Raw genomic sequence first — 22,506 nt, 5'->3', positions numbered from 1 at the left:
TTAATACCAATTTGATGGTGAGTACATGTGGTGCTTGTTTTTCCATTCTTGGGATACCTCACTTAGTAGAATGCATTCCAGCTCTATCCAGGAGTATACACGAGTAGACTGATGTCTTGAAGTGTTTTCCCTATGTTTTTTTTCCTAGTAGTTTTATAGTTGTGGGTCTTATGTTTAAGTCTTTAATCCATCTTGAGTTGATTTTTGTATATGGGGAGAGATAGGGGTCCAGTTTCATTCTTCTGCATAAGGAGATAGCCAATTTTCCCAGCACCATTTATTGGAGAAGATGTCCTTTCCTCAGTGTATGTTCTTGGTACCTTTATCAAAAATCAGTTGGCTGTAAATACATAGATTTATTTCTGTACTCTCTATTCTGTTCCACTAGTCTATGTGTCTGTTTTTATACCAATACCATACTGTTTTGGTTACTATAGCCTTGTAATATATTTTGAAGCTGGGTAGTGTGATGCCTCCAGCTTCATTCTTTTTGCTCAGGATTGTTTTGGCTATTTGTGCTCTTTTTTGGTTCCATATAAATTTTAAGAAAATCAACTTTGCAAAAATCATAATGTCCCTAAATTGTCTGGAAAATACCTGCTGTAGTCACTAAATTTAAGCTACATCATTCCTATCAGGCCTTTAATTGTATTCAAAAGAATGAAGCTCATCACAGAGAAAGGTAAAATAATTAAATTCAATCATAAATGCAATGAATCACATTTTTTTTACTCCAAATGAGTAAAACAATCTGAGTAACCCACACACATATTCCAAGCCAACCCACTTTTTTCTCCTGGTCTTGTGTGCACAGAATTAGATTGACAAAATCAATCAATCATGTTCCTCAGTTCAAGGCACACTGGTGGAAATGGTCCGTGAAAAGTCTGTTTTATTTTTTGTTGTCATATACTTTATCCCCCATCCTCAGTTCCATTTCTCTCCCTGCTTCTTATAATAGTTAACGGGTGTCTTTTCAATCAGTGTTCCATACCTTCTTTTTATATATAATATATATCTATACAATAATATATAGCTTTATGTGTGTGTGGATCTTTAAATCCACAAGCAGTATTGTACTTCCCATCTCTTTCGACTTCTCTCCATCCCTCTTCACTCAACATTGTGTTTTTGTAGTCTATCCATGTTGAACTATATAGATGTAGTAAACAATGCATGTTTGTTGATTAAGTATACAGCCTGTGCCTTGCTCTCCCTTGTCTTTCTCTGCTATGGAAGCAAGACACTTCATTTCCCAGCCATCTTTGCTACTCAGAATGGCATGTGAAAGAATCCCAGCCAATGAGATGTCAGCAGATATCTGCTGAGGGTAAAGCTTTTGCTTTCTTTATAAAAAGCAATCAGCATACTTGCCGTGGTCTTTCTTCTCCTGACTGTGGAAGGGTCCCTAGAAAAAAATAATCTTACTGCAAAGCTGAGGCGGAAGGATGACAGAATAGAACTATGGAAATAATTTGGGCTCTTGATGTCATTGGTTCTGAACTTCTACCACCAGACTTCTTGTTATTTGAGAAAAATGAGTTCCCAACTAGTAAAATAAATTTAGTTTGTTCCTTTGTTCCTTTATTTTCCATCGTGTAGTATTCTATCAGATGCATTTACAATGTATTGTAATTGTCCATATCACTATTCAAGTACATTTAGGTAGTGTCCAACTCTTTGCTATGGGAAAAAATGTTGTAATAACATTCTTACACGTTTCTCTGTGTACCTATGCAAGAGTCCCTCTCGTGTATATATTCTGTTATGGACTGAATTGTGTCTCCTCAAAATTCATATGTTGAGGTCCTAAACCTTAGTACCTCAGAATATAACTATATTTGGAGATAGGACCTTTAAAGCGGTGATTAAGTTAAAATGAGGCTGTTAGAGTAAGCCCTAATTCAATCTGATCGATATCCTTATAAGAAGAGGAAATTAGGACATACAAATAAGACATGAGGAATGTGCACACAGAGGGATGAATACCCGAGGAAGGTAGCCATCTACAAGCGAAGGAGAGAGGGCTCAGAAGAAACCCAACCTGCCAGCACTTTGATCTTGGACTTCTAGCCTTAAGAACTGAGAAAAAATAAATTTCTGTTTTTCAAGCCTCCCAGTCTGTGATATTTTTTAATGGCAGCCCTAGCAGACTAACACAATTCAGAAGTAGAATTGCTGGATCAGAATGTCTGTGAGGATTCATTTTCAATACATACTGCCAAACTGGTCTCCAAAAAACCACCAACAGCAGAGTATGTGGGATGTCCCCGCCTCCTCACCAATGCAAGATATTACATGACATTTTAATTTCTGCCAACATGGGACATGCAAAGTGGATCTCATTGTTACTTTAATTTGTACTTCTGATTACCAGTGTAATTGGTAATCTCTTTTTAGATTTATTAGCCAGCCATTCAAGTATGCTTTCTGTGAATTGCTCACTTGTATTCTTCACCTATTTTTCTTCTAGGTTGCCTGCCTTTTCCTTACTGATTTCCAAAAATTCTCTATATATTCTAAATATACTCCTCTCTTAGTGATATTCCTTAAAAATATCCTCTCTCCCTGCCTGATATATCTCTGTCTAGGATACTTTCCCTTGAATATTCTACCATGTACATATGAAAATTCCACTTTACTCATGTCCTCACAGATAGATACGAGGTTATTATCAGATGTTAATATTTACCAATCTAATGGGTATGATAAAGTATCTCATTGCTGTTTTAATTTGTATTTACCCAATAACTAGTGAGGCAAGCTAAGCTTCTTTTGACTTATTTATGGGTCATTCCATTTTCTTCTCTGTGAATTACCATTTCGCATATCATTGATCCTATTGGATTGTTCCCTATTTGATTGTATATCTTTTCCTTATTAAGTTTTTAGAAGTTTTTTAAATGAAATCTTATACTAAATGATTTTTAAATGGTCTTTCAGCTATTTCCAAAGTAAAACTATATAACAAACCACCCTAAAACTCAGTGACATAATAAAAATTTATTCTCTCTTATGAATTTTCAGGTTGGCTAGAGGATTGGTAAATTGAAGATGGACATGGGTGGGCTTGCTCCAAATGGTATTTTTGGGATCCAGATCTGCTCCACATCTTTCTCACCCTCCTTGGACAAATAGATTACTTGGAGCATGTTCTTCTCATTAACAGAAATACAAGAGGGGCAAGTAGAAACGTACAGTGCTTCTTAAGGTATAGGCTCCAAATTGGCACTCTGCATCTTCTGCCTACATTCCAATGGGCAAAGTAAGTCACATGGCCAAGTCTAACATTAATCGAGCAGAGAAATACACTCTGCCTCTAGTAGGAGGAATTGCAAAGTCATATGGCAAAAGGCATGGATACAGACAGGGAGAAGGGGGGGAACAACATTACAATCCACCTTGTATGGAAGAGTTGTCAATATATCTTCTCAATTGATAGCTGCTTTTTTTATGGTATTTTTTTCACAAGGAAAGTTTTTATATTAATATAATTAAATACTTCAGTCTTTTACTTTATGACTATATTTTCGGGATCTTATTTAAGAAATTATTTCCTACCCTAAGATCATAAATATATTCTCCTATATTTCTCTCTAGAATGCAATCATGGGGATCAACAACCAATATATTTTAAATTAGCATATGCATAAATGTAAGGTTATATAATATAACTAAAGGCCAAGGCACCAAAGTCAAACAAGTGATCAAAATTAAAAATACTTACCCAAAGATGACTACTTATTACAAATAAATTTTTGAACTGGGTTGGTTTTTAAAACATACCAGTTATACAGGCTGCCAAAGAAGAAAAAGATGCAGGAAGTATAATGAATCATAAAACTTGATACTCTTTCATAAACAGATCTTTATGCAATACAGGCATATTCAAAACTGCAAAGCATAAGATCACAGAAAATATATAGGGTCATGCTATCTTGGAAAAAGAAACCTTCACAAAACTTAACAATAAAACAAGATACGTTATGATGTCATATTTGCAAAATATATGTGTATATGTGGTACCAGTAGGGTCTACTTCAGTAGTTTTGGGTAAAAATGAAGTCACAGCTATTAATTTTTCAAGTTAAAACCACTTCCCAATCGCCAGACTGGCGGGGAATCCAGTATCTCTGTTGTCATGCAAAGTGTTCAAAAACTCTGACATTGTGGGCTAGAGCCGTCTCAGAGAAAGAAAACCAGAGAAATGGATTAGAATACAAGTGAGTTCTGTTGAAAGATACTGGTGTTCAGCTCCTAGCACACAGTTTACTGATGAAAACTGATCCCCTACAGTCCAGTGAGACCTTTTCTCCTGCTGCACTCCTGCTGTTGATGCTATGGATCCTGTCAGAGGCCACGATGATTCTTCAAGATAGAAGCAGCCTCCTCCCTCAAATGTATGGAGTGGCACCCATGCCTTCAGCCTTTTAGTTTACCAAGCATAGTGGCTGGGTCAGGAGGGCCTTCCAGCTCAGTTACAGCCCCTCTTGGGGTGATGCAGGCCACAAGGAGTGTCCTAGTTTAAGGATCTGTGATGTTCTTTCTCACTAGTCAATTTTAATCAGGACTAATTTGATAGGGAAAAGAAGTCTTTTCTAATAACAGATACATTGTAAAAAGAAGGAATCCAGGCCTTCATTCTTTTCCTGTCTGAAGGTTCCAGACCCTTTAAAAATTTCCTCCAGTCCTCCCAGTGTCGACCAGCCCTGCAACTGAAGGAAGACTGAGAAGGGCAACCTTTGTCAAATTAGAAACAGACCCTGTTACACTAGTATCTGAGACACAAAAGGATAAGGATCTCATTAATGATTTCCAAACACTGGGGGAAATTTTCCCCTACTTTATGGTTCTCAGATAAAATACAGAATGCTCATACTTAACTCTGAATTTCAGATAAACACGAATAATTTCCTGGCATAAATATGTCCTATGCAATATTCAGGATATATGTATACATATTTGTGTGTGTATTTGTTGTTTACTTGAAATTCAAATCTAACTGTATGTCCTGTATTTTTATTTGCTAAGTCTGGCCACTCTACCTTAACTACATCATGAATGACACAAACTGGGATAAAGGGAGCTGGAACTCACTTGTGTCTAAATTTACAACAGCCAGAGAGACAGATCCTCACATCCCACCCACGTGTCCTCACATCCTATCAGAAACTTGGGGCTGGCACATCCAACCAATAGGTCAGCTTGCACCCCCTTACTGCGTAGGAGCTACTTTTTACCCAAAGATGTCTACTGGCCACCTCCCAGCAATACATTTCTAACTACAGTCAGAAGATTTTAGTTCCCAGAAATGCAACACAGGATGAAAGGAGACAAAGAATGACATACTGTATGGTGGGGAATGAGACAGCCCCAACGTCGGGGCACACACACAAAAAAAAACACAGGTAGAAGGGTATCTTGAAGATTAGGTTTTATGTATCCCTCTAGAAAAGTGAATCTGAATTGATTCAGATTATCCAGTGTTAAATTCGCCTCCAAGTACAGGACCAGATAATAGGAATAGGTGAAAAGTTGCCTCAGTGGGTATATACCTCATGTATCCCAGAAACTTAATGAGATATTTACCTTTCACTTTAAGATTTGAGAGGGAAATTCTGTAGTACCAAAGTTGACAGTGATGGAACTCAAACATATCTCATTTATGACAAACACCAGGACTAAATCTTGTCTTTCAAAAATAAGTAAATAGAAAAAAATCCAAAATTTAAAAACCCTGTAACATAAAAGAAGAGGACAATGACTTAAAGATGCAAGGAGAAATTATCTCCAAGATAAAAGAAAATGCAGAATACATATATTCTGTGCTCTCAGTGAAATACCCAAAACGTAAATTCTATTACCCAAAAACATAAATTCTAGAAAAGAAGTGATAGAAAGGCTACATAAAATGAAAAGTAAGTTGACCAAAGTGAGAAGTAAAAATAAAAAGAGACCTGGCAAAGATTTAAACATCCAAGATTGGCAAAACCAAAAAGACCTTAATTACTTTAACAAAATAATTAAAATCCGAACTAGAAGAATCATTCCTCTCCTTTATCTTCTGCTTCTCTACCAGCAACTTCATCATTCAGGTAGCAAAAGAAGCAAGGAATAAAACTGCCACCCTGGACTTAATTCTTACCAACAAACAGGAATATGTTAGTGAAGTGGAAGTGACAGGAACCTTGGGGAAAATTGAACATATCACCTTAGAGTTCATTACAACCAAGAAAGAAAACACAAAGTAAAACAAGTATCTTAGATTTCTTAGCAGTTCAGAGAAAATATAAAAATGTTCCAGAGCTACAGACTCCAAAATGAAAGATAGGTTAAAAAATTTAAAAAAACCCACTACTACAATCACAAATAAGGAAAAAATGAGAGAGAATGTATACAAATAACTCAAAGAGCTTTCTAAAGAGCCAAGATTTTTCAAGAACATACCAAAGAAGAAAGAAGAGCGTAAAAATAAGGATGAATACATCATTCTAGCATTGGCCTATTAGAAGAGTGGACTAAACTGTGAGCAAAGACTTGCGAAAAACAAACACCACAAAATCTGTTATGCTATGTTTGAGAGGGGAAGGATAAGAAGAATCCTGCTCCTCTACCCCTAAGCAGGTTTCATAACGTTAACAAGTGACAGAGAGGAAGAAAAATGACAATATTTTTACTTTGCTTTCATCTTGTCTCCCAAGAAGAATGGTCTTTAAAATGAGAAGATTGTGCCAATAATCTTGAGAGAAAATTGATAAACAAGACAGGAGAAAATATAGTAAGGGAATGTTTAATTGTTTAGATGAATGTCCATTTCTGAGCATATTCTATTTATGCAGGGATCCTCATCTTCATCACTATTGACATTTTGGGCTGGATAATTTCTTATTGTGGGGAGCTGTCCTGTGTGTTATAGGATGTTTATAGGATGTTATAGGATGTTTATCAGCATCCCTGGCCTCTACCGACTAGGTGACAGTAGCACCTACCCCCGGTTGTGACAACCAAAAATGTGTCTAGACATTGTCAAATGTCCCCCAGGAAGCAAAATCACCCTGAGCTGAGAACCTCTATATTATGTATACATTATATACATATATACATATATTATATATATATAAAAAACCACAGAATTCTTGCTGGCATCTTTACATAATAATGGAAAATGAGGTTGGTAACAATATTGGGAACTTCCAAATGTTTTCCCATATATCAGAAAGGTAGGTTCTGAAAATTAAAACCAAATTTTATCTTGATCCCTAGAAAAGTATCAAAATATCACTAATTAGAAAAAAGAGCAATGATCTCATGCTACCTTGGTATAGCTTCATTAAGAATCATTCATACTACCAATTTAATTTTCTTCTCTTCTTTTTTTTCATTATCATTGTAAAGAGAGAAAATTGCCTTCACTAAAACATTTTTAAAATCTTTTGTGAAATCCTCTTTGACAAGATAAAGAAATGTGAGCTGTCTCATACACTGTTGGTCAAAGTGAGTATCAGTAAAATCTCTCTGGAAGGCATTCTGGCAGTATCCATAAAATTTTATATGCACAAATTCTTGGACTAAGCAATGTCACTTACAGGAATTTAAACACATGTACAAAGATGCATGTCACAAACTACAGTATTTTTTGTGGTAACAGAAAGAGAGAAACATCCTAAATATGCATCAATAAGGGACTAGTTAAATAAATTGTCATATGTTCTTTCATTGGTGTGATTTTAACTATGACTAGAGGGTCAGGAAAAGCCTTGGGAAATATACAGAATCTAATCGGATGTTATTTGCATAGCAGTAGGGGAAATATTAAAAATATTTAACAACCAGCATGGCCCAGGCCCCAACTAATCAGAGGCTAGCCTGGAGTTGGGTCTTGGAAGCCCCCTCCTGTGCCTAGTGTTCACCTTTTAGTTGCTGGGTGTAGGGAGGTCTAGGGGGTCCCAGGCAGTGGCCAAGTGGGGGAAGCGCACTGGTCCAGGGGCAGGGGAGAGCACAAAAGCATTTCATATTTTAACAGTTTATATGGTCTTACTAGTGAATATCAGTCCTCACTAACAGATAGAAATAACATTAAAATAATTCAGAATAGCATGGAGCAATAAATTGGTTGAATTAAATCAAGTGACAACTATAAAAAAGAATAAATAAAATTTATATGTACTGCAATAGATTGATATATTAACAAAATTTTTCCTAATTTACACCAGAAATTGGTAGTGTTTGCTCTATGGGAGGAGGACCAGGGAACAGATGGGTTGGGATCAGGGCAGGATGGAGACCTACTTTCATTGTATATTCTTTGTGGCAGATGCTATAGGTTCATTAACTTAACACCCCTTCCAGGGCTGGCCCAGCTTTATTCCTCTAGTAGATAATAAAGACTACTATGAGAACTTGATAAAATGTTATACTAAAATTCATCTGGAAATAAACATTACATGATTATATCTAGGAAAATCTTGAAAGGGCAGAAAAGAATATGGAGAAGGTTTAATCCTTCCAATTAGTAAAACATATTATGAAATGAAGTTATTTTAAAAGCAGGGATTGGGAAGACATTAGAAACAAATATTAACAGAACAGGAGAGAGAGTTGAGAAACAGACTCCAACATAAATGTACCATATGATAAAGATGGCATTTCAAATTAGCAGGGAAAGGGTGATTCTTAAATAAATCATGATGGATCAACTGAAGAAACACTTAGAGGGAAAAATAAAGACAAAGCTGACTCCTGGCCTCACTCCTTTGCCCAGATTCAATTCCAAATGTAGCAAAGATTTTAAAGTTCTGAGAGAAAGTGTGAGTATATAAATTTATGTATAATAAATTTATAATAATTGAAGCAGAAAGTCCTATCTAAGCAAAATATAAATCCAGAAGCCATAAAGGAAGAAGTTCAGAAAATTTTACTACAAAAATATTTTATTTTTATATCATTTAAAAATAAAAATAAACGCCAAAAAATAAACACAAATTTGGGGAAATATTTGCAACACATTAAACAGACAAAAAGCTAATTTGTTTAATTTACTATTGTGGGATAAAAAGAACAACTCAATAGAAAAAAATTGGGTAAAGGATTTATAAAGGCAATTTATATAAAAAGAAATACAATGGGCTAATAAATATTTAGCATATGATCAACCATATTCATAATTAATTAAATGCAATCAAAAGAAAAAGATATTATTTTAACTTATCAAATAGTCAAAATTGAAAATTTTTGATATGATATCATCAGTGTTGGTAATGGTTGGGAAAATAAGCTTTCAGCATACACTGTTAGTGGTGCTATAAACTGATTTGAACTATTTGAAGAGAAATATGACAATATCTCTCCAGTTGAATGATATTTCCAATTAAAGACAATACTTAGGAAATTTTTTTTTTTAGCTTTTTTTTTTTTTTTTATTCCAGGGTTTTGTGAGGGTACAAACATTATAGTTACACTTTATGTCTTTGCCTCACCCAAATGCGGGTTAAAGGCATGTCCTTCCCTCCCTTTAGTGCTCCCCGTGTCCTTTAGTTGTAGATTTGCCCCCTCCATCCCCCTAATCCCTAGAGAGTATTTCTGCCATGTGATCAACCTAATGTTGATCAGTTAGTACCAATTTGATGGTGAATTACTTAGGAAATTTTGAAATGAACATTCCCATTGATACAGCAATTCTACTTCCATGAATTTATCCTAAATATACACTCACAAAAGTACCTCAAGATATATAAATAAGGATATTCCTTGCAGCATAGCAACATGACAAAACAAACAAAAAATACTCCATCACTACAGAATGAGCTAAATAAATTCTGCTACATCCATATAAGAGAAGCTGTTGGAAAGAATGAGGTAGGTCTGTATGAATTGCTATGCATCTGTCTTAACCAAATATAACTGTCCTAAGGGAGAGGGAGACACAGATGCAAACCAGTATGTATAACATTATGCCTTTTTCCTTGACCTAAATTGGGGTTCTGTAAATTAGCAAGAAGAGGAGAATGCATGGATATTGTACAGGCAACAAGCAATGTCTAGCACAGATTATTTAATTCTCAAAACTAGGATTCCTTTGTTATCCCATACTAGGAAAATAGGAACTGCAGAGTCTAAGTGAAAAGCAAGTTAGTCAAGCAAAGTCCCATGGAAACATGACCTGTGAGTTCCACCCCTGGACTAAGGCCCCAGTATCTCTTCTGGAGAATCTCAGAGAAGTTGATTTTATTTCTTACTCTCCCTTCGCCCCCACCCACAAAACAAACACACTAGAAAGGAAACATCATGAGGGAAGGGCCTTTATTTGGTTCACAAGTATCTACACCCAGCACTAAGAACTATGTCTGGTACACAAGTCTTCTAGAATAAATGAATGAATTCCAAAGCCAGCCCTAGAGTAGAACCAATGTAACCCCTTTGGCAATGCTGCCTCTCAGTAATTCTATGGGCTCCTCAATGAGCTAACTCTGGGCCTCTTTGCATTGATACCACCTCCAAAGACCTCCTCAACTGAGACTTGGTGATTCACTTATTACCTAGTTAATTGCATACCTCCATCTCAATTCTCTGCCCTTATCCATATAGGTAAGAGGAGATAAATGCCTACACAGTGTAATTTAAGCACTGTTACTCAAAGTGCAGGTCTGCAATGAGATAAGAAGCATACACCAGAATGTAAATCAATGACTGCTTCCTTCACCTAGAAAGTCTTGCTACAAGATACTTAGGATGTAGCTTATTTACATTCTGGCAAAGCTCTTTATCTCCTTGCATAGACCAGTAACAAATTAAGAAATGCAGGTCACACTTTGATTATCGCTAATTTAAACTAGGGCCTCAAGTGATCAAGTCCTAGCATTTGAAAGTCTTTCTTTGCACTAAACATTGCTTCCTCCATCAAATCAATTTCCCCACACTGACAAGAGGAATCTGAAGCAGCAAAGCATGCTGGTTAGGATAATGAAAGACAGGAAAAAGGAGTGAAGGGTGCCAAATAAACTTGACCTAATTTACACATAGGAACACATAGGAATTTTGCACATAGGAACTCAAAGTCCCTTCTCAGAACCTGGAAGTTAGTATTAAATTGGTAACAGATTACTGGCTGAGTCCCAAGCACCAATAATGTGGTTAAAAACAGTAATTAAGCATGTGAAAAATCAGATGCGGCGGCCAACAGTCCTGTGCACTTTCAAAAATTCTGCAGTCTCAATTATCTGTCACTTTCCATTAGATTTGCAACTTGGCTAAACTCAGGACTTCCACCCCACATAACCATGTCACTTAAAATCCAGTATCCAAACAAGAGTCAGAAAATCACCCTGTTTTAATCTCTGGACTAGCATTCCCATGAGCCAATGATCCTTAAATAAACACTATTTTTAAGTCTTCATTACAGAGTACATAGTTTCTCTTCAGGCAAGATTGGGCTGCCAATTTCTCTTCTTAAATCTTAATCCCTTCTATTCCAAAGAAAAAATAGAAACACACAAACAGAAGTTCATAAGGAATACAGAATGGAACTCCCATCCTTCCATGGCTATGGTCTTCCTGTAAATATAGCTGAAAAATAAAACTCCACAATTTAAAAAGTTTTTTAATACAGGAAGAATATGTTCTTTAATAATTCATAACTCTATACCTCACCTCCCACCAAATAATACTGATATTTCTAACCTCTCATTTTGATTTCTCTGGAACAGCCACTATCTCCAATAATTAGTTTTATTTATCATTCCCTTGCTTTTTTCCTTCTGTATAATCTATATTCACAAACATGGTTTCTAAATTCAACAACAGTTACAAAATTAAAGCTTCATACCTTCCCTGACTCCCTGACACCCTAGCCATGCTCTATTCCATTCTCATGTTTCCCTATGCATTAACAGAAAAATCCAATATTGAATTTCCCCTCTTGTGTGTGCCCTGTGTCCCTTTTCTTTCCACTCTGCTGCCTACAGATTTTCTCCAAATACTTCTAATTTCTCCAAAGTTTTATGGTAACTAAAGAATTTATTTTTCCTATTTCTGCTAATTCTTTGTCACAGTTGAATCATAAAATTCATATAAATCAGAACTCCATGTACATGGTCTTCTAACAAAAGTTATTTATAAATTCCATTGTTCTAAAGTCCAAATTAACATATGTCTTCAACAATACTATCTATTGGTTTCAGGCAGAGCTAAAGTATTTTCTACTCTAATGTGTAGCTTTGTTGATATTTGTGAAAGTTTGTAAGTTGAAATTTTGTAAACAGGAGAGATTCTGTCCTTCCAAATACTCAGCATATTGCTATCTATGTGCCCAATAACGATGTGTTGCACATCGTAGACATTCAATAAATATATCATTTGGTAAACAAGGAATTTCATAAGGCTTTAAAAGAAAAACAGTAAAAACACATCTTAAATATCACAACCTTTATCTTCAAATGTAATGCTCTCTTAATCCAACAACTCCACACTTAGGAACAGAGATTAAGGAAATTATCTTAAATATAAATAAATGAATGCATACCTACATATATATACAAATAAATAAACATACAAAGATGTTTACTTTAGCCCCTAGATGTTCAGCAATGATTAATAAAATTATATTCATTCGCTTGGAAGAATGTTACACAATTTAAAATAACATCAACATAGAATAGGTAATATTCTATGGAAAATGTTTTGGTATAAAGTTAAATGAAAAAGCAAGGTTCCAAATTTTATCTACAGTATTATTGTGATTATTTTTAAAGTGGTGCAGAGAAAAAAAGACTAGAAGGAAATACATCAATGGGATTACAGGTAATATTTTTCTATGCTTTCAAAATTCCTACAATGAACACTTATTACCACTGTAATGAAAAAAATAAGTTTTACTATAAAAGTCCCAATCTTTTACCAAATAAGAAGGAAGACTCAGACTATGTGTAGGAGGTAACATATGGAAGTAACTATCTAAACCTAAAACTGTATTTTAGGTTTCCCCCTTTAACAAATTTGTCCTATTCTATTACTGAAGTAATTTTTTATAGTGGGTAATAAAATTTTAATAGCACATCCAAATATGCCATTCACTTTTGATTGCTGATAATCCACATCTCCAAATCACAACTATTCTATGTTGACCTTTCAATCTGTCTAAATAAACTAGCGACAAACTAGCCAAAAACCAAGGCTACTTTGAAATCCTGTTTTTCCCACTTGTGTGTTTTAAGCAAATCATTGAATCTCATAAATCTCCAGAGATGTTGCATCAGTCTTTCTTAGTGGCATATATCAGTGTCTCAAAACCTCTACAGTAAATGAACTTTCTGATACCTAACCCTAATATCTTCTGGCGTCCATTTGAACTCATTTCTCCCAGTTCTGTCCTCAGTGCAACTGACAGCATCTGCTCACAGTCACTCAGATCCCATTAGACAGCAACCTTTTGTTTACATGATTGATTATTACATTCCATGTTCATTCCATACAGTGATTTTCATTTGATTATAAATCGTGGTCAAACAGTTCCAAGAGCATTCCTCAACCTCCTAATATTACTGCCAATATTAAATTCAGAAATTAATACTTTTTGCCACAATCTCATTGAAAAATCTTCCATTTACTGTGAATAAGCTTTTGGTTGAAAGTAAAATCCCTTCAAACATATTCCATCTTTGCTTCTGCTTCCACAGTCCCATGCCAAAGCACAAGCATCCAGGCCATATCTTATCTTTTCCTTCACAGTATCCAATCGGCTTTTTATAGCCAGAAACTCTCTGAATGCAAAGCACGACCTTGGCTACTAGCTTCCCCTGGCAATAGTTTGAAAGTTATTTATAACTTTAAAATTAGCGTGAAAGCCTACATTTCTCATCATAACTAGTCAAAACATTCCCATTTTATATAATAATGTGATCTTCCTTATTTCAGAAGGAACCCACATTTTAAACCTACGATATATAACTAAACAGAGAAATTCAATGCAGAAATGAGAATGCACTGAAGTTCAGCTCATCTCTTTACAAACTTCACTCTTACCTTTCTGTTGCTTCCTGTAAAGTAACTGTGCTTAAAATTCGGCTCTTGCAGGGAATTTTCCAAAAAGAGCTTGGGGGAAAAAAAAAGACTTCTTTATAGTCACAGAGTTCCAGAGTACCAAACTGAGAGGCAGTGACAGTGGGGTAGTCACTTTAGCTGACTGTTGTTCCCCCAGGATAAGAAAGAAAGGGGAGGTTACAAGCCAGGGTGGGTGGTATCTAATCCTGAACTGCTAGTCACTGACCTCACTGACAACTTGTTACTGAAAATACTTCGTTGAAAAAGGCCAGACACATACTTTGCCTAGAGAACCACAAACATAGCTTGGTAGAAAGCTCTGAATAAGTTAGATTTTCATTTCTCTAGTCCCTTTCCAAAATAAGGACCTCTTATATCTAATTAAAGCTGAAGGTTGAATTATTGAAAGTGAAAAATGGTAAAGCAGGGATAACAGGAGTCCAGGAAATCCTCACATCAAAAGATCAATTATGCAAAATTCAGTGTCTTCAGAACCATAGAGATGATGGCATCAAGGCCATGTGTCAAATCTGAGATAGTATTTTTCTTCTGAAATCTTATCTGTCTCATACCTTTGCACCAAGCATCACACTCTCTGCTTTCAGCATTTATGAGGAACCACATAATTATCAGTAAAGAATTTAAACTGAAGAATTACTAAGAACTCCATAGATGGAAACAGTATTAGATTTAAGCCCCCAAAAACATTTTTCTCCACCAAAATTTATTTTTTCTGTCTATGACTATCCTTTTTCATCTTTCCTTTTTTTGATATCCTCTTCCTCATTATCTTAACATTCACTGGAACAATCTAGCATATCCCTGCCTTATTCTTTATCATTTCATCAATTCCTTGACACCCCACTTGGACTTGTATGGCATCTCCTTGGGCTTACCACTTTTCTGACTTTCTTCTAACAACTTCTAAAACAAGAAATGGAAACTAAAATATGAACTACTCATTTGAGTTTTGGCAGTCCTATTCTTAAAAGGCTCAATTCAAAATAAAAAGAAAGCATTTATTTATTAGCTCTCCAGACACTCTTAGCACAAATATCAGGGAGCCAAGAGGAAGACAGGGTCTGGGGATTGTCAGAGAGAATCAACTGTGAAATGGCTTTTGTTTCATATGATTTTGGGGGAAGCCTGCAAATTAACCGCATTTTTATATAGCTACCTTTAAAATGTGCATAATTGGCATTACATTTATCTGAAGATTCTTAGTTGCTAACATACTGTCCTCCCCAGATTTTTTTTAAAGCAGCATTTTCCCCCTGGAGAATCTAGGAATAGCCTCTTTTCACAGTGAGACAAAGAGTAAGTTTTATGTCTCTCAATCCATCTTTTCTTGAATAAAGAAATCACTTGACACTTGCAAAATAGCAGGTTTTGTTTTAGAGCTTTAATAATGAATGTTTTCCAAACCAGGACTGCTGAACTGAGCCCAAGACAAGATATCCAAATTCTATTATAAGCCTAGCTGTAAAACCACAATAAGTTACTTACCTGCTCTGTACCTCTCCTTTCTGTCTGCAAAATGGAGATGAAAACTCCTATTCTTTCTATTTACTTTTCAGAGGATATGTGAATTAAATGGATAAAATCTGAAGTGCTTTAAATTACACTGAACTCCTCAGAGATGCAATACCAATAAAAACGTTATAGTACTGGGTATTGTCAAAACAATTAAATATCATAAGTATCTGAAGTGTAATTTTAAAGAGCATTGAGTAGTGGTATTTTTATAATTCCTTCATAAAAATGCCTGCAGTCTCCAAGATAGGTTTTAGCTGAAGTACTTCCCACTATAGCCACATTCAAATCACGTTGAGTTTGTTGAGCAGGGGCCCCATGGTCCTCTGTATTTATATCAGTTTGTTGACAGAAAACACAGATCACCTATGTGAAATTTCCATAGCTAACTATAGGGTAGCAAACAAAACCAGAGAAATCTGGCTTTCTCTGTGTGATCGCTGAAGCATGCTGAACACTAAACAGTTCCTGTAAACTACACAACCCCTGCATTTTGCATCCTGGCCTCCTTCCAGATTTTCACAGTAATTCTTTCTTGTCACCTTGCCCAGTCTTGTTCAGTATTTATTTTCCTTCCCTATTTACTTGTTTCCTTTCTTTATACTTTTGAAACTTTAAAATTTTGGTTCACATTCCTTTTGCAAGCAAACAAAGGTTAAGCATAGAAGAGCTGGGAGAAAAGAAGAGAAAAGAGGGAGAATAAATCTGTGTCATTAGTAGCAATCTTCCTGAGGTAATCAAAAGTGTGTTTTTGGTTCTAGGTATCAGGGCTAGCCCCAGACAAAGTCATTCAACTGCATGTACTGAGAAGCCCCTTGATGCGGAGCCCTGTGTTAGGAGCCAGCTAGAAGATTAGAGGCAACGGAGGCCTCCAAATAGAAAATAATTCTATCCCTATCAGTAGCCCCTCTTCGAAAATAAGTCCTCCAGGGTGCAATCAGTTCTTTAGTCAGAATGGAGTATGGTTTCTTCTTGTCATTAATATCTCTTAATGAATGAAAAAGCTTTTGCATGAACCATGAGACCATTTTATTCTATACATAATATCTCAAAATATTGGCAATTTCAGGTTGAGGCTTAAAAAATAAGTAATTTTCTGAACAGCTATCACACCTTCTTAAGATGAGATTTAAAGGTAGGAAAAATTTTTGTGATAATTAAAAATGTTTGTGATAATTAAAATCCTTTTTTTCAAAAATACGTGATAAATAGCTCTGGCACCTTGTCGGGTGTTTTAGTGAATCAAAATGAATCTGTTCCTGCTTCAAAGGTCTTATGTACAGAAAGTTTCTCACTCCCATCCACCCTACTATTTAGCTGCTAACCAGCGCTCCTGCCTCAATGAGAAAACCAGAAGCCATACAGGGAGATGGCTTCCCATCATCAAATCTAGAAACCCACAAGCACTGAGCCCCATCTTCTCTGCCTTCCCTCCTATTACAATGTAAGAAGTACCTTTCCTCTTACCAAAGACTAATCTCTCCTCTTCTGCTCTGGATCACTTCTTCCCCTGCTGTCTCAAAGACTCTGCTCCTTCATTATCACCTCATGTACTGCATTATCACACCTTCTCTAATGATCAGTGCAGACATATGCCACAGGACTTTACCTGAAAAATATCAAAGAAACAAAAACATTATATTTACCTTACAGCTCCCTCCAGTTGCCACTCTAGCTCTCTGCTGCCTTCATCACAATACTTCCCAATGAGTTGGGATGGTGGACAACAATGAGTTGTCCACCATCCCCATGTTTTTGTGTCTCATTCACTCCACAACCCACTCCATGTGATTTCTGTACACTTGACTCCCATAAAGGCCATTTTTAAGCCTCCATGTGCCCAAATCCATATTGTCACCTTAGGGGATATTTCATCCAATTCTATGGCTTTAAATGAGATCTATAATAGGATGTTGAGTGGGACTATTCCTATTACCCAGAATTGGCAACTAAGGCCAAAATGAAAGAAAATGAAGCCATCTATATACACACCAAGGAATTTCCAGTATTTGAAGACAGACACCTCATTCAGGGCTTACTAAGAGGCAGTTAAGGAAATTGCTGCATGCCCTTCCTCTCTTATCCCTAACACTACAGGAAAAGTCAGCAGACTTAAACAGTTAAGGGAATAAGGCCAATTACTTCTCCTCTCAAAGGTACCAGAGAAATGGCAAAACAAAAACAAAAAATAATAATAAGAAGAAGATCTTGCTCCTTTCCCATTCCAAGTTCCTTGAGAGGACATCTGGTCAGTGCTGGTAGAAGAGGGGATGAAATTTAAATTGTCATGATATGGAAGTGTTAAACTGGACTAAGCAGGCCTTTAAAGAACTAACAATGGCAGGAGGCTACCCATTTAAAAAATTAGAAAGGAAGATGCAACAGAGCAAAGTGAAAGGCAGGGATAGAAGAAAACAAACTAGTTCACTCAGTAAACCAGTTACTAACCCATATGCTAATGATTCTCAACTTTGTACCCCATCCCAGACCACTATCATGACCCCTAGAGGCATATGTATCCAACTGCCTTCTCTATTTGGAGATCTTATATGCATTTCAAACCTGATTTGTCCCAAAGGGAACCTCTTGATTTTTACCTCTCAAGCCTATTTCTCTCTGTCATTTATATCCCAGTAATTGGTGCCATCACCCAATTGTTTAAGCCAAAACCTAGGAGTCATCCTTCACTCATTTCTTTTCCCTCATTACCATCAAGAATTTCCACTGATCCTACTTCCAAAATGTACCTTTAACACGTCCACTTTTCCCTATCTCCCCTACCCCAATTATTCCAACATTCGTAATCCATTCTCTACATACCTTCTAAGTGATCTTTCAGAACACAGTTTAGCTCATGCTATTCTCCTGCTTAAAATCATCCGGCTGGGTGTGGTGGCTGGAGCCCATAATCCCAGCTACTCAGGAAGCTGAGGTAGGAGGATCCCTTGAGACCAGGAGTTCAAAACCAGCTGGGCAACATAGCAAGAGCTCATTCTAAAAATAAGGTAAAATCATCCAATGGCTTCCTATTACTCATAGCAGAAAATCTAGATTCTTCGCCAAATCTACAAGGCTCTACATGATCTGGCTCCTGTTAATGTATCCTACCCCGACTCACAGCACTCTTTCCCTAATTTATTGATCCCAGGCATACTTTCTGCTCATAAAATACTCAACCATATCCCCCCAGAGAGATTGTACTTGCTGTTTCTCTGCCTAAAACCATTTTTCTCCCAACTATCTAAAGGTCTGGCTCATTTTCATCCTTGATATAATTCTTCACCTTCTCAGAGAAATATTTCCTGATTACTTTATCTCACTACCCGTAATGACTTATCACAAGCTTGTATTTATTTTATTTGTTTACTTAGTCTGTCTTCACCATTGGAATAAAAGCTAGGGGCATTGGCAGTGTCCATAACTGCACAGCACATGCAAATTGACTATAAGACAAAGTAAAGCATCAACAGCTTTGGGAATTCAAAGGAAGGAGAGATATCTCTGCGGAAGGTGGGGGTGGTGACAATCAAGGAAAATTTCCTGGAGGAAGTTACATTTGCCTTAATACAGAAATGAAATATGTCAGCATCATAAGAGACTAGTGTTGTATTAATTGTATGTTTCAAATATCCTTCAAATCTATTGCCTTATCCCCATCTTTACAGCTATTACCTGGTACCAACTAGAGTTATATCTTGCTTGTTGTCTTTATGTATTATATGTACTACCTAATTTTCCCCCTCCCTCTATTTCACTTTGTACAAACCTAAATATAGCATTTAAATGCTAGTCAGGGTATATTTAGTGCTAAAATTTTAAATCTCAATTTAACTATTTCTGAACAAACTACTGAAGTTGACACACTAACTATGTTGTCTTTGTGATATCAGAAAGGCTAAAATGAATGTTTTCCTCATTAATTTTTCTCATTTAATTTTCTCAAGGCACCATGTCTCAACTTTGACAGCCATCTTGCTGTTAGTCAATAACTTTAACAAGCACAGTAATTACAGTCAATCATGTCTGCTTTAGCTCATTGATTACTTTGTTTCTTCTTTTTCAACTTGTTAATGAAAATTCCCAGCCCACACCTTTCAGGTGACATTTTTTTGATTAATTAACCACCCTATCAGTCCCTTGAATATATTAATAGACCAGAGCACCTTGTACTGATGGTTTTAAAAACAATTTGCTCCTGCAGCTTTGAAAGTCACAATCATTTTCAAAGATACGGAACACCTAAAATAAAATTGACATTTACTATCATTGAACCTTCTTATTTCAAGTTATTTAAACAGGGCCATATTATATTACTTCTAAAGGATTAACATTCTTAATTTTTAATAGATAGAGCATTTAAAATATTTTAGAAATTGTCCTGTCTTTATGACTCTAACCATAAAAGCCCTGTCTCTTTGTTCTAAGAAAGCAAAGACAGTAAACTTTCTGTTTGTGCAAATGTAAAGTAAGTCTCACCTAAATGTGATTAAGGAAATAACTGTAGGCTTAAGAAGGTTCAACTCTGCCCCATGCCACCCCTAATTTTCTAAAGTCTTGAAGTTTTTTGTTTGTTTGTTTTTCGTTTGTGAGACAGGGTCTCACTCTGCTGCCAGGGTAGAGTGCAGTGGCGTCATCGTAGCTCACTGCAACCTCAAACTCCTGGTCTCAAGCAATCCCACCTCAGCCTCCCCAGTAGCTGGGACTACAAGGTGCACATCACCATGCCTGGCTGATTTTTCTATTATTTTGTAGAGATAGAGTCTCTCTATGTTGCTCGGCTTGGTCTAAACTCTTGACCTCAAGGGATGCTCCTCCCTCAGGGTCCCAAAGTGCTAGGATTACAGGCATGAGCCACTGCACCCGGCCAAAATCTTGAAGTTTTTAAGTCTTATTGTAGATAGATAGGTGCACCTTATTCAACAATAAGTAGAACTATTCTTAGAAACTCTAAAGTAAGGAGAATTACTTTTAGAAACCCCTAAAAACAACTCCCAATTCCTTTTGGACCTCAGGAAAAGAGTCATGCTTAACCATTCCCTCTCCCCACCTACCCAATCAGTCACTAAATCCTAGTGATTCTAAATTGTCTCACCATTCCTATTGTCTCAAATCAGAATCTTATCAATAGTCGTCTGAACTGTTGCAAAAGCTTTCTAATGATTTCCCAACTATTAGCATTCTCAATATTACCATAATATGTCTACCACACAACTCCACCAATCCATTCTCCACACTACTATCAGAGTTCTTTCTAAAATACAACCTCATTATTTCACCACCCTGCATACAAAGTCTTAAGGGGGCTTCCAGGATAAAATATAAACTCTTTAGTATGGCATCCTTTTCCAAATACTGCAACTTTATAAAAGCTCCTTTTACACCCCCCCCCCATTTGAATATCTGTGAAGGCTTGTCACTCATTATTATTCTTCTTTTTCACAATTTTATCAGGTATTCGCACATATTTTTAACATGAATCAGTTTGTTCAGCCCCCAAAAATCCTGTTACTACTTCAAGATTGCACCAAGTATATGGAACAATTAGGAAAAATTGAGAATTCCATAAGAACAACAACAAAGACTGTCTTTCCATTTACTTAAGTCATCTTTTATTCACCTCGGTAGAGCTTTAGAGTTTTCTTCCTGTTTGTGCTCTATATTTCCCACTAAATTCATTCCAATTTATTTTCTTTTTTGCTGTTATTATAAACTTGATCTTGATCTTTCTTTTACTCTCTGGTAAGAGAAGGTTGAATAAATCATACTCTCCAGTTTGTGGCAATTATCACTATTGGTCTTTTCAAGGCCTCTCTCTTGTTACTTTATTTATTCCTCTATACATTGAACTCTTTCTCTTTCCCAACCCCCTCAGAAGCAACCACTCTAATATGCCCAAAGTATATCTCTGTGCATGTATTTGTTCTGGAAAAATGAGTATTGTTTGTATGCATACATTTTTAATTTGCATAAATGGTATTTGTATTATATATCTCATTCTGTTTCATTTTTCACTCAGCACCATGATTTCTTTTATGAAGTTGTTTTGTTTTTTTGTGACAGAGTCTCACTATGTTGCACATGCTGGTCTTCAACTCCTGGGCTCAAGCAATCCTCCTGCCTCTGCCTCCCAAGTAGCTGGGATTAGAAGCACTCACTACTGTGCCCAGCTAGAACCATGATTTTCAGATCTATTTGTATACATGCAGTTTTCACTTTTAATTACCATATTAATCTCCATGGTGGGTATCCATCAAATTTAACCTATACACTAATAACAGACACCACGATTACCTTCCATTCACCTACAATAACAAAAACACTGCAACAAACACCCTTGTAGTAATAGTTAGGGTAATTTTACTTACCATAACAAACAAACCCAAAATTTCAATGTTTAACAAAGTAGGTTTATTTCTTGTTCATATAACAGTCCAGTGCAGGTGTTCCTGTTTGGTACATATCTTTCTTCTGTGTGGTGGTATGGAGAGATTATGTATTAAATTTTCATACACAAAGAGTGCAATGCACATCACCCGAAGGATGGACATATTTGAAACTCGGACTTGGGGGGGGGCAAGGGCAACATATGTAACCTAAACATCTGTACCCCCATAATATGCTGAAATAAAAAAAAAAAGAAAAAAAAATTTACCCAGGGGCATACAGAAACTAAATAGTGTAGCTAAAACTCAAATCTCAATTATCTCATTCCAGAGTCTGTATTCTTTTTTTTTTTATTTCAGCATATTATGGGGGTACAGATGCTTAGGTTACACGTGTTGCCCTTGGTTCCCCCCCCAAGTCCGTGTCTCAAACATGTCCATCCCTTGGGTAGTGCACATTGCACTCCTTGTGTATACAAATACCCATCCCCTCTTCCCTCCTCCCCCCTCCTCCCGCCGCCCTCCCCCTTCCCCAGCATCCAATAGATGTTGTTCT

The 22,506-nt window shown here is 36.3% G+C and overlaps 1 protein-coding gene across 1 annotated transcript in view; it reads right to left on the bottom strand.

Annotated features, from left to right (window-relative positions):
- Nucleotides 1–14,058, bottom strand: part of CTNNA3 (catenin (cadherin-associated protein), alpha 3) — a 2,098,639-nt gene extending 2,084,581 nt beyond the window's left edge. The window contains exon 1 of the mRNA XM_012658580.1: nt 14,017–14,058. The gene's annotated coding sequence lies outside the window, so the exon portion shown is untranslated. The remainder of the gene's footprint in view (nt 1–14,016) is intronic.
- Between the last annotated feature and the right edge of the window lie 8,448 nt (nt 14,059–22,506).

This window comes from Propithecus coquereli, unplaced genomic scaffold (assembly GCF_000956105.1).
Source record: "Propithecus coquereli isolate 6110/MARCELLA unplaced genomic scaffold, Pcoq_1.0 Scaffold117, whole genome shotgun sequence".
Classification (NCBI taxonomy): domain Eukaryota; kingdom Metazoa; phylum Chordata; class Mammalia; order Primates; family Indriidae; genus Propithecus; species Propithecus coquereli.
Note: the sequence above shows the minus strand (reverse complement) of the source record. Positions and strands in the feature narration are given on the sequence as shown.